Raw genomic sequence first — 13,358 nt, 5'->3', positions numbered from 1 at the left:
TGTCATAGCTAGCCTATTCTTATCACCAGAAGTCTAGGAGAGAAAAAAGTCTTTCATCTACCCATTTTAAGTTCCTTAGCTGGGGCCGTGATAATCTGGGCAAAGGAGATTGTTGTTTTTATTGTTCAGTTGCTAAGTCACGTCTGACTCTGCGACATTAAGGGCGCAGCATGCAAGGCTTCCCTGTCCTTCCTTCACTATCTCCTGGAGTTCACTCAGATTCTTGTCCACTGAGTTAGTGATGCCATCCAACCATCTCATCCTCTGCTACCTTTTTCTCCTTTTGCCTTCAGTCTTTCCCAGCATCACGTTTTCTTCCGATGAGTCAGCTCTTTGCATCAGGGGGGTCTGCTTCAGCATCAGTCTTTTCAATAAATATTCAGGGTTGATTTCCTTTAGGATTGACTGGTTTGATCTGCAGTTCAAGGAACTCTCAAGAGTCTCCTCTACCACCACAATTCAAAGGCATCAATTGTTTGGTGCTCAGTCTTTTTATGGACCAACTCTCACATCTATACATAACTACTAGAAAAACCATAGCTTTGACTATAAGGACCTCTGTCAGCAAAGTGATGTCTTTGTTTTTAATACACTGTCTAGGTTTGTTACAGTTTTCCTTCCAAGGCAGATTCTTTACTGACTGAGCTACAAGGGAAGCCCTTATCAATGTAAGTTTCCTTTAAAAAGGATCCTGTGCCCTGGTTTAGAGCTTTTCCTCAACATTTTGGTTCCTTTAGCTCAAAGAAACATACTTTGGCATGGTTATTCTGTACCATTCAAGATAGAGTAGCGTAGCAATGAAACCAAAACTCCTGCTCTCAAGGAGTATATTGAATTCCTGCTGTTAAACACCATATACTAACTGAAACAACAGAAACATTATCTTAAGTTTCTGGAGGTTAGAAGTCTAACTTGGTTTCACAGAATCACTTTTCTTCTGAATCCTCTAGGAAAGAATGTTTTCTTGACATTTCCACCTTTTAGAGGCCATTAAGCCAGCAGGACAGCAGCATCTTCTCTGTCTTCTGCTTCCATCATCACATCTCTGTCTCTGATCTTCCTATCTTCCTTTTATAAGACTCTTGTGATTATATTGGGGTGACACAGATAATCCAGGATGGTCTATTACAAGATTATTTCAATCACATTTGCAAAGTATTCTTTTTTTTTTTTTTTTTTTTTTTTTTTTTATATCATATAAGGTGTTATAGTCACAGGTTTTGCCATTAGGACATAAACTTATTTGGGAGCCTGTTGTTCAACTTTACACAAGGAAGTTACATTTCGGTAAAGTCCACCTTTATAGGATAAAGTCTAAGTTCTTGAATACATGTCAGATAAATTTTTATGATGTTTTGGAAGGAGAAAGATGCGGGAATAGAAGGACTTCAGCTTATTCCCTCTCTTGAACACACTAAAAATAACATTAATAGCTGAAAAACCATTGACAAAAATGACTGGAACCTACCACAAAAGATATTCTATATCTAAAGACAAAGAAGAAGTCACAAAGAGACAGTAGAAGGGGTACTTTTCATGATATAATAAAATCCCATACTCACCAGTTTGGTTATCCACAGATTAGAAAATAATTATATTTCAGAGTTTCTCCCACAGGAGTGAGAGTTCTGAGCTCCATGTTAGGCTCCCCAGCCTGGAGGTCTAGCACTGGAAGCAGGAGCCCCCAGAGCATTTGACTCTGAAGGGTGGTAAGGTTTGAGTGCAAGAGCCCCACAGGACTGGGGGAAACGGAGACTCTACACTTGGAGGGTGCACACAAGGTTTCATGTGCACTGGGACCCATGGCAAAGCAGTGACTCCACAGAAGCCTGGGCCATGGGTGTTGGAGTGTTTCCTGGAGAGGTAGGGGTTAGTTTTAACTCACAGTTCGGGTGAACAGCGGTGGCAGAATCCCCAGGGAATATTCACTGGCATGAGCTCTCCTGGAGGCTGTCATTTTGACACTGAGACCTGGCCTGACTCAGTAGCCTGCAGCTTCCAGGGCTGGGATGCCTCAGGTGGAAACATAGCCCCATCCATCAACAGACAGGCTCCCTACAGTCATCATGAGCTCACAGTTGCTGCCTCTAAACACACCCTGTGACATGGCCCTGCCTACCAGAGACAAAATGCAGCTCCACCCACCAGTGGGTAGGCACCAGAAGCAAGAGGAACTACAATTTTACAGCCTGTGGAACAGATAGCACAAAGATAGGAAACTAGAAAAAATGAGATGCCAGAGAAATATGTTCCAGATACAGGAATAAGATAAAACCTCAGAACAACTAAGTGAAGTAGAGATAGGCAATCTGCCTGAAAAAGAATTCAGAGCAATGACAGTAAAGATGATCCAAGATCTTGGAGAAAGAATGGAGGCAGACTGACAAGATTATGAGAAATGTTTAACAAAGAGCCAAAAGACTGAAAAAAAAAGGAAAAAAAAAAGACACAAACAATACAATAAATGAAATAAAGAGTACACTAGAAGGAAGCAATAACAGAATAAATGAGGCAGAAGAATGAGTAAGTGAGCTGGAAGACAGATTGGTGGAAATCACTGCAGTGGAACAAAATAAAGGGAAAAAATAGTATGAAGTTTTTATGATGTTCTTCCCAGCAGTATCTCTAGTACCTCCCTGACTCAAATCCATAGCTCAGCAATCTTAACTTGCTCCTATTACCCCAATCTCAAAAACACATTTGCTATTTTTCATCCCTAATGATTTGCCTCTATCTACACTATTCTAACCCTACCATACTCTGTCCCTACATCTGTGAACCCTCTGCCTGGAAAAACACTCATGCAAGGTATCACCTCATCTGAGAAATGGTGCCCCTTCCATTTACTCCAAAAAGATCTTTTGTTTCTACTATGGGCTCCAAAATCACTGCAGACAGTGACTGTAGCCATGAAATTAAAAGATGCTGGCTCCTTGGAAAGAAAGCTATGATAAACTGAGACAGTGTACTAAAAAGCAGAGACATCACTTTTCTAACAAAGATCCATATAGTCAAAGCTGTGGTTTTCCAGTAGTCATGTATGGATGTGAGAGGTGGACCATAAAGAAGGCTACTAACGATGAGAAAGAGTTAGTGGCTCAGTCGTGACTATGACCCCATGGACTGTAGCTTGCCAGATGTCTTCGTCCACGGAATTCTCCAGGCAAGAATACTGAAGTGGGTAGACATTCCCTTCTCCAGGGATCCTCCTGACCCAGGGATTGAACCAGGGTCTCCTGCATTGCAGGCAGATACTTTATTGCCAGAGACACCATGGAAGCCCAAAGACGACTTGAGAGCTGAAGAACTGATGCTTTTGAATTGTGGTGCTGGAGAAGACTCTTGAGAGTCCCTTGGACTCTAAGGAGATCAAATCAGTCAATCCTAAAGGAAATCAACTGTGAATATTCATTGGAAGGACTAATGCTGAAGCTGAAGCTCCAAAACTTTGGCTACCTGATGTGCAGAAATGACTAATTGGAAAAGACCCTGATGCTGGGAAAGATTTAAGGCAAAAGGAGAAGAGGGCATGCTATGAGATGGTTACATAGCATCACTGACTCAATGGACATGAATTTGAGTAAACTCTAGGAGATAGGAGAGGAGTGAGGAACCTGGCGTGCTGCAGTCCATGGGGTCACAGAGTTGGATGCAACTTATCGACTAAACAATGACAACAATGGATTTGATCACACATTGTATTAGAACTGTCTATGTGATAGTAGTCTTGCTCTATTAGTAGAAGGCTCCTTGAGAGTAGGAAGTGTATCATTCATTTTTTCTAGCATCATCACTCACTCATAGTAGTTGGCACACAGTGAGAGCTTAAGTAACATCAAATAAATGAGTATCACTGAAATTGTTTAAGTATAGTAATTATGAGAGGATGGAGGGAGGGAAAAATTGAAGGAGTTTTATCTTGAGCTGTTAAATAAGTTTAGTAAAGAGCAGCTTTCTCTGCTGAGCGTTAGAAAAGGAATAGCAGACAGGAAAGATGAGATGAGATATACATGACTCACAGGCAGTGAAGATAACAAGAGCCAGAGGCGCAGAAGCTTCAGGGCTGCTCCTCTCAGTTGGGGTGCTTTTGATGTGTGCCTGCTTTGATCCCTGCTGTGTAGCTATGGCCCAGGATGTTCTGGAATGAAGAAAAACTACTTACTGTCTTGTTTCCAAATCCAGAGTGTGTTAGAAAAGAAGCACATGGGGAGGGGGCTGGTTTATCTGGTGGCAAAATAAAATCATTTCCCAAAGGTAAATAGCCTCTCCCAATGGTTGAGAGCTGATGCTGAAGAAAAGAGGATGCACAGAGGGGACACTGTTGTGTGCAGAAGAGAAAAGCTGAATGCAACATAAAAGCAGAGACAGAAAAAAAAAAAAAAAAAAAGCAGAGACAAGATAAAATAGAAAAATGCAAAAGAACAGCTGCGCACAAGTGAAGTCAGCTAAGCTGTATAATTAGTAAAGGACACAGTGGGACACTGGGCCATGCATGGAAGGATTCTGCCAGCCTCTTGGCCAACACATGGGAATATAGTTGGTGACGTTCCAGCACCTTACAACAAGGAAAAGGACAACACAGCTAACAGATCATGATGGGGGCAGAGGGAGAAATACACAGCTACTTCTCTGTGTATGGGGGGCCAAGGAGAACTCCCGTTTGTGTAGCTTATTTTTAAAAGCATAATTCTATTATAAGTTATGCCCAAGTAAAATCATTCTAAGTAAAAGCTGGCTTAAAACTCAACATTCAAACAACTAAGATCATAGCATCTGGTCCCACCACTTCAGGCAAACAAAAGGGGAATAAATAGAAGCAGTGACAGATTTTATTTTCTTAGGTTCCAAAATCACTGCAGATGGTAACTGCAGCCATGAAATTAAAAGACGTTTGCTCCTTGAAAGGAAAGCTATGACAAACCTAGACAGTGTATTAAAAAGCAGAGACATTTTTTTGATGACAAAGTTCCTTATAGTCAAAGCTATGGTTTTTCCAGTAGTCATGGATGGATGTGAGAGTTGGACCATAAAGAAGGCTGAGCGCCAGAGAACTGATGCTTTTGAACTGTGGTGTTGGATAAGACTCTTGAGAGTCCCTTGGACTACAAGGAGATCCAACCAGTCTATCCTAAAGGAAATCAGTCCTGAATATTCACTGGAAGGACTGATGTTGAAGCTGAAATGCCAATACTTTGGCCACCTGATGTGAAGAACTGACTCATTTGAAAAGACCTTGATGCTGAGCAAGATTGAAGGCAGGAGAGGAAGGCGATAACAGAGGACTAGATGGTTGGATGGCATCCCCAACTCAATGGACATGAGTTTGAGCAAGCTCAAACTGGTGAAGGACAGGGAAGCCTGGAGTGTTGCAGTCCATGGGATCACAAAGAATTGGACATGACTGAACAACCATAACAACAACAAATTATCATTAAATTTGACATGTGGATTCAGTTATTCTCAAAACTACTTTTTTGAAATAGAGCTTTCATTCAGAAATTTTCTAAACTTGTGTAATAGTCAGAGTCTCTTGACTGTCTCAGACCAACCTAGTGTAAATGGTCAACAAATTTAATCTCCCCAGGTTGGTAAAGAGAGAAAGGAGATACTATGAACTCTCAAAGAAAAGGAGAAAAAGGGTCCAGGTGGAACAAGTTTTGGAGAGTTATTGTTAGAAGAAAAATCAAGTACTATGATGCCATGCATATTAAACAAGTTTAGGGGTAAAAATCTGGGGCTGTACCTAAGTAAACTTTTGATGGACTTGATTCAAAAAGGAAGCATTTCCAGAATATGCAATATTTTAGGGTTAATTGCTCCATCTCCACATCTGGGTATTAGATGAAATATACGTGGAGGTCAAAGTCATTATAATTCTTCTGCTACTGTTACTGTTTAGTCACTAAGTTGTGTCTGACTCTTTGTGACCCCATGGACTGTAGCCCACTAGGTTCCTCTTTCCATAGGATTTCCCAGGCAAGAATACTGGAGTGGGTTGCCGTTTCCTTCTCCAGGGGATTTTCCCGACACAGGGATTGAACCCACGTTTCCTGCTTGGCAGGCGGAATCTTTACCACTGAGCCATGTGGGAAGCCATAGATCTTCTACAAAGGCCTAAGTCATGTGATTTAACATACTCCAAAGCAGAAACTTTATTTTATTCACCAATAGAAGAGTTTCTGCACATTGTGGATACTCAACAAATAGTTGATGGAACAAGAATAAGTGTAGAGAAGCTGAAGCACTGAATCTATTAAATTTGTCCTTGTGAATGGGGATAATAACTGAGAAGAAAATCATGATTTTTCAGACCTGTTGAGCTTCTGAGACTTGGGCTTCTGTGATTTAGTCCTAGGAGAGAATTAATATTAATTGTTACATTGTTTTGAGTTCCCTGAATACTAGATATTGAGCTAGACACTTAGATACACTGTTGTTAATCCTCAGAATAACTTTCCAAGTTACATATTATCTGTTTTGTATATAGGTTGTGAAAAAGTTAAACAATGTTCCGAAAGTTACATAGCCATTAAATGGCAAGCAGTAACTCATATCCATATGACTGCTAAATCAATGTATTTTACTTTTATCGCATTTAATATTGTATATATTTTGAAAATTTTATTCCTTGTAGTAAAATTAGTGTATGTTCATTAGAATAAATTCAGAAAAGAGAGAAAGGTGCAGGGGGACAAAGTCAGCCATGATACCTCCATTCTTTTGTAAACATATGGCAATATAATGTTTCTATAAAGTCACCGCAAACACTGAAATAGGAATCACAAACCTTTGCTCCTAGGGGAATTATAAAGTTAGGTTCCTTCGAGCCTTTGGCCCTAACATTTTCATGAACTGACTAATCTATAACCTTGCTTTATGTATGTTTCTGTTTAAAAATGCATTACTTAATTGCTTTGTTGATTCATTAACATTTAACCGATAGTCAACATACTATAACTTGTGCCTGAATGGAGTTTACCTAATACATTCATTTGCTCATCAGGTATATCACCACCTTGTTATTAGAAACAAAAGGCAGCACTTCAGCACTGTACTTGGAGTTCATTTTAAACGGTGAAGTCACCTATCAAAAGCTCCAAAATAAAAACATGGCACCGCATAACTGTAAAAAGGACACTTATTTACAACATGAGAGCTGAAATAAGAAGGTAGAGCCTTATCTTGCTCAACCTCAGCTGGAAACATGCATGTCAGGTGATTCAAATATGGTGTTATTCTGGGCATGTCCATGAATGGCCATGGAAATTATAGTCTACTATGTAATCACAGAGCTAGCAACTGAATAATCATGTCAGCCTCTGCTTTCCAAGAGGACAGATCTTAGGCAGTTTATTCCATTCTTATCAATTTTGAAGAAAGCTGTCTACAGATTCCCTTGAAAGTATACATGACGATTTTAGAGAAAATTTACTCAATCTGAATTACTCAGGTAAGACTTCTCTGTCTTATTTAGAAGCAAAGATTTATAGAGGTGGGGGTGAAGAGAGGGAATTGTCATTCATTTTAACATAAGGATAATCTCAGATATTTTCCTTTTCCAAATATTTATATTTATTAGCATTCTATTTTGGAAAAGTAATGTTGGACATGATAGAAATTAAAACAGTTTCAGGGGTACACACATTAAAAAAATAAGACTCCTTCATACTCCCCAAATTCAGCAATCACTGTTTATTTTTTCTTACAAATATATTGTAGAAATACTCTATGCAGCTACCAACATATATATCTACATTTAAATTTTATAAAAGACATAAAAATGAAAAGATATACAGGCTAGGATAAGTATCCCAAATTCTACTTTATCCGAAAAGGTAATGGTATATTTTATAACTCTTAAATGCACTAGGTACAAAGACAGTAAATGGTCTTGAGATTTTTGTTCTAATTTTAAGGGAAAGGGAACTATTAATATTAATTGGTAGCATATTGTATGCACACTTGTGCTAGGCATTTTATACATTTTATGTATTTTGAGGTCTCAAAGATGTCATGAAGGAAGTATTATTCCCATTTTATAAATTAAAAATATTGCATTTCAGAGAAGTAATTTCTTTAATATCACACAGCTGATAATATATACACAATTAGAACCCACTTCCAGAGCATTATATCTATGCTCATTTTATATATATAGTTTACATCTTACACATTATGCTTAACATTTGAATTATTAATACGGATATGGCAGTTGATTAGCTCAGTGGTTTAAAAATCTCTAATGAGGATCTGTACCTATAAGTTCATCCTTCTTCAGTCTCTGATTAATGCCACTTTGTACTTGACATTATAAAACCATAAATATTCAGTACGGTCAAATCTCTTAGAGAACACCAGACACTAAGAAGAATGGCATCACAGACCTGCAGATGGCACTGCTGCCCACGAGTCATCCAAATCTAACTTATTAATGGGTTTCTTAAAAATACACTCACTTTACAAATTATGTAACACTGATTCCGAAAGTTAAATTTCCACTGTCTGTGACTTTTAAGCTATGTAATTTTTCCAATTTATGATTTGATTTTGAAATTTAATTTTCTGTTTACTGACCAATAAGTGCTTAATAGCAACACTTAATAGCACTACAGCCTAGCAATAGGTGAAATATAAATCTGAGTGGAGGGGACACACAATGTTAAAATGGGGAAAAGAAAGACTTTGAACTCTTCACTTGAGCATAAAGTAATGCCTGGCAAGTTAGATCACTGAATTGTAAGAAGACAGGTAGAAACTGCTAAAATCTAAAGATGGATGCAGTCTTTAGAATTTCCAAGATATAAATCAGAAAGCTAACAAAAAATCCATAAATACAAAAGTCTGAAACATTGTACATAATGAGTAAGAATGCAGGTTCTTTTACTGTATTTTTAGCTTCATCATGAACTTTTAAGAAAAATTACTGCTAATTTCAGTCAATCATATAAGCCTTTGAAGATAAAAAGAGAGTTACTTTATTCTGAGTTGTTGAGATAGGATACTCCAAGATTTCAAAGGTTTTTATCTGATTGTTAAGATTACAGGCAATTTAAACTTTTCAATTCCAAATCATCTATTAATATGATAGACATTACTTTTTAATAAATCAACAAACAATAAAGCAAATAATATCCCAAAACATCAATTCTCATAACCTCTCTCATATTAACCCAATCCCTTTTCTAGTTTGTTTGTTTTAATGCTAGGGATCCCTTGCAGTGGATATGAAGTGTTCTCCATAGAACCCCTTCTGTGCTGAGTCATTCACTTCTCACCAGTCAGGGATATTGGCTGCAGTCCTCTTTAGGAACCATGCTTGACTGGAGGGAACTGCTTCACCCAGGGTTGCACTTCCCAAATCAACCCATACTGATTGACTGGTTTACAGGAAGGTACCTTCCCTGGTGGCTCAGATGGTTAAGAATCTTCCTGCAATGCAGGAGACCCAGGTTCAATCCCTGGGTCAGGAAGATCCTCTGGAGAAGGAAATGGTAGCCCAATCCAGTATTCTTGCCTAGAGTATCCCATGGACAGAGGAGCCTGGTGGGCTACAGTCCATGGGGTCACAAAGAGTCAGACATTATTGAGTGACTAACACTTTCACTTAGATGAAGATACAAAGGCTCAGTTCCTCTTTTCAATTTGGGGCAATTCTGAAGGCCCATCCCAGCTCCAAAGCCTGTTCATTGGATCAGTTGAGGCCTCTGTTACAATTCTGTTGCAGTTTAACCTTTTCTTTTGCCCCATCCTTCCCACTCCCCATCACTTTTGCAAGTATTGCTAAGTGTTGTTCAGTTGTTAGGTCGTGTCTGATGTTTTGCGACCCCATGCACTGCAGCATGCCAAGTTCCCCTGTCCTTCACTGTCTTCCAGAGTTTGTTCAAATTCATGTCTATTGGGTCGGGGATGACATCTAATCATCTCATCCTCTGCTGCTCCCTGATCTTTTTGCCTTCAATCTTTCCCAGCATCAGGGTCTTTTCCAAAGAGTCAGCTAAATGTACTACTCAGTAATCTCTGACAAAGATTTGTCTCAGTACTGTAATATCAGTAACATGACCAAAGGCAGAACTAAGACTAGTCTTACGAACCTGACTAAACTAGGATTTTGGATCTGGATCAATCAATGACTAGCTTGTAATGAAGAGACTGTTACTGGTGGTTGATAGCATACTGACAGCACTTGCCAAAATTTTTACTGGTGGTGAATTTACACCAATTCTTAGCCAAGAAAACAAATCTAAAACAGTATCACTTAATTGTCTTCTCATTTACAGTTTTTAAAAATATTTAAAAAAATCTTATTTTTGTTCCTTTGTATAAATTGTTGGCTCTGAATGCTTTTCCTCTTTATCATTAGTTTTCAGAAACTTGCTTACATGTGCCTTGGTGCAGATTTGTTTTTCTTTTGCTGTGTTACTTGAACTTCTATGGGTTTATGGTCTTTGTTACATTTAGGAAAACTTCAGCCATTATTTTTGGCCAGTAACTTTTACATCCTCCCTTTTTCTTCCTTCACTTCTAGGCTCTAATTCATACAATTCTCAGTTTCATATTTTCACAAAGCTCACTGAAACTCTGTTCTTTTTGTTTCTTTCAGTTTGCTTCCTTTGTACTTCATTTTGAAAGTGAAAATGAAAGTCACTCAGTTGTGTCTGACTCTTTGCGATCCCATGGACTGTACAGTCCATGGAATTCTCCAGGCCAGAATACTGGAGTGGGTAGCCTTTCCCTTCTCCAGGGGATCTTCCCAACCCAGGGATCGAACCCAGGTCTCCTACATTGCAGGTGGATTCTTAACCAGCTGAGCCACAAGGGAGGCCTAAGAATACTGGATTGGGTAGCCTATCCCTTCTCCAGAAATCGAACCAGGGTCTCCTGCATTGCAGGCAGATTCTTTACCAACTGAGCTATCAGGGAAGCCCAAAATCATACCTTCCCTTACCAGGAATCAAACCCGGGCCACAGGGGTGAAAGTGCTGAATCCTAGCTACTAGACCACCAGGGAACTTTATTTTGGGTAGTGGATACTGATGTTTCCAAGTTCATGAATCTTTTCTTCTGCTGGGTCTAATTTACTCTTAATTTTATTACATTTATTTTTCATTTTGGATATTATAGTTTTAATCTCTAGAATTATCTTCCAATTTTTTTGTATCCTCCATGTCCACCAATATACTCCTGATTTTCTTTATATCCTAGAAAATATTTATAATGTTTATAATAACTGTTAAAGTGCCTGTTAATTTCATTATCTCTGTTATATCTAGGTACATTTCTATTGATCACTTTTACCTCTGGCTATGGATTATACACTTTTCTGTTTCTTTGCATGTCTGATAATTTTTGATTGGATGCTGGACATTATAATTTTTACATTGTTAAATGTGGATTTTGTTGTATTTCTTTAAAGTATTGTTCTGGCACACAAAAATTACTAGAAGAGCAATGTGAAGATTTTGGGGTTTGTTTTTAAGATTTATAGTAGGGTGAATTCATAGCAGTTTTTATTCTAGTGCTAACCTGGCCCACTCCTGAAGCACAACTCTTCTGAAGATGCTACCCAATGCCCCAAGTATTAGAGGTTCTCTATACTTTGACAGATGGGAATATGTATTCCCAGATCTGTGAGGTACTGAGATTGTTTGGTTTACTGCTTTTCAGTCCATTCTTTCCTTGCCCCCCGCACCCTTCTTTTTAAGTACTCAACTGACTTACTTCACCTTGCCCCATGCCAATTTGTACTCAACAAAACCTTTAAACTACTGCAGATCTCTGAAGAGTGGTTTTTTTTTTTTTTTTAACTTTTTGTCTTCTGTATTTTTTAATAGCTTACTCAGCCATCCTCTGATCTCTAGCTACTTAATGCACTGAGATGCTGAGCTTTATTTTGGCTGTCCCTCCGTGCACCGTGGCATGGCAACTGCCTATAAGCAGTAATCTGGAGACAATCATAGGGATTCTCCAGTGGCTCAGCTGGTAAAGAACTCACCTACCAATGAAGAAGACACAAGAGATACAGGTTCGATCCCTGGGTTGGGAAGATCCACTGGAGAAGGAAATGGCAACTCACTCCAGTATTCTTGCCTGAAAAATTCCATGGACAGAGGTGGATGTGATTATGCACACATGCATAGGGCTTACCTCCTTTGTTTTCATTTTCTGAGGAATCAGTCTTTTATTACCTGTAGTTGGTATCTAGTAACAGTTGCTTCATACATTGGGCTGGCCAAAAACCTTGTTTGGGCTTTTCGTAAGATGTTATGGAAAAACTTGAAAGAAAGTTTTGGCCAACTCAATACTTGGTTTTCTAGTTGCTTATGGAAGGATAAGTTAGAGACCAATTAATGATACAAAAGTTGTTTTCATAATGAGCAAAAGTCAAAACTATTTTCAAATGTCTTATACATTCTGTATTTCCTCAGTACACATTCTCGGAGGTTTTCTGGAGGGATTAAAAACAGCTATTCTGTATATTTTTTCCCCTAGTTCTTAGAAAATAAGATTCTTAGTTAATACAAAAGCTAAGTTAATTCTGAGTTAATAAAAGATTCTATAGTATAAAGTTGGTATACTTTATTGTATTTGGAACTGTTAATTTTAGTCCAGTGAACTGACTTTATTTCCTTAAATTTAGAGTTTAATGTTAAAACCACAATCCTTCATTTCTCTTCTAGAAGTTTCAACAATAATACCACATGCATACACATATACACACATGTGCTTTACCTTCAAAATCAAAGGGAGTTATATTTGTTGGAGAGGTAACAGGCTGCATGGATATAAAATTCTGGAACTATTTTTAATTCTTCCAAACATGAGGTAAAAATATCACCACTGATAGAAGAGAACAGAAAATATATTGTGAGATATGAGGGCAGAGATTTGGAAGGAAAAGAGTTTTAATCAGCAGAAATTTTATTAAATTCAATATAAGAAGAAAGGACCTAGAAATTGAGCTTAGGCTTGCTAAGTTCAAGATTTAAATACATTACATTGCCTCTCTTAATTATCCTTACAGCTTGGTTAAGCAGATGTTATTATTCATATTTTATGGATGAGGAAACTCAGAGTTTACACTTTCCAAGGACAGAAAGCTAATCAGGAGGAAATTCTTTGTACTTTCCACTACTGAGTATAGATTAACTAGATAGTATATGAGAAGAGTGGATCCCTAAATGACAGCAATTAGCAGAAGCTAGTGGGAATGCTTGGTGGTGATAACTTTTGGCACCAGAAATAAAATTTCCTACGTGTTCCAACAGATTTGCTAGACCATTTCATATCTTCTTCCTTGAAATTTGCAACATCTTCCCCAAAATGCTTTACTTTCAAGGGCTAATTTTGATTCTTTTTTC

The 13,358-nt window shown here is 38.2% G+C and overlaps 2 protein-coding genes across 5 annotated transcripts in view; both read right to left on the bottom strand.

The window, feature by feature from the left end:
* Positions 1–13,358, bottom strand: part of RPE65 (retinoid isomerohydrolase RPE65) — a 55,011-nt gene that overhangs the window by 39,130 nt on the left and 2,523 nt on the right. The window contains exons 1-2 of one of the 3 annotated variants that reach the window (XM_065911211.1): positions 11,993–12,033; positions 6,313–6,351 (exon numbers count right to left, since the gene is read on the bottom strand). The gene's annotated coding sequence lies outside the window, so the exon portion shown is untranslated. Of the gene's footprint in view, positions 1–4,019; positions 4,054–6,312; positions 6,352–11,992; positions 12,088–13,358 lie in introns of those variants that run through there. The other 2 variants (XM_065911219.1, XM_065911220.1) reach the window with 2 other exon arrangements.
* DEPDC1 (DEP domain containing 1) overlaps positions 4,039–13,358 on the bottom strand; it is a 31,474-nt gene continuing 22,154 nt past the window's right edge. The window contains exons 13-14 of one of the 2 annotated variants that reach the window (XR_010659775.1): positions 6,313–6,351; positions 4,039–4,138 (exon numbers count right to left, since the gene is read on the bottom strand). The gene's annotated coding sequence lies outside the window, so the exon portion shown is untranslated. Of the gene's footprint in view, positions 4,139–6,312; positions 6,352–7,669; positions 12,088–13,358 lie in introns of those variants that run through there. The other variant, XM_065911184.1, reaches the window with a different exon arrangement.

Source organism: Muntiacus reevesi, chromosome 1, assembly GCF_963930625.1.
Source record: "Muntiacus reevesi chromosome 1, mMunRee1.1, whole genome shotgun sequence".
NCBI lineage: Eukaryota > Metazoa > Chordata > Mammalia > Artiodactyla > Cervidae > Muntiacus > Muntiacus reevesi.
Note: the sequence above shows the minus strand (reverse complement) of the source record. Positions and strands in the feature narration are given on the sequence as shown.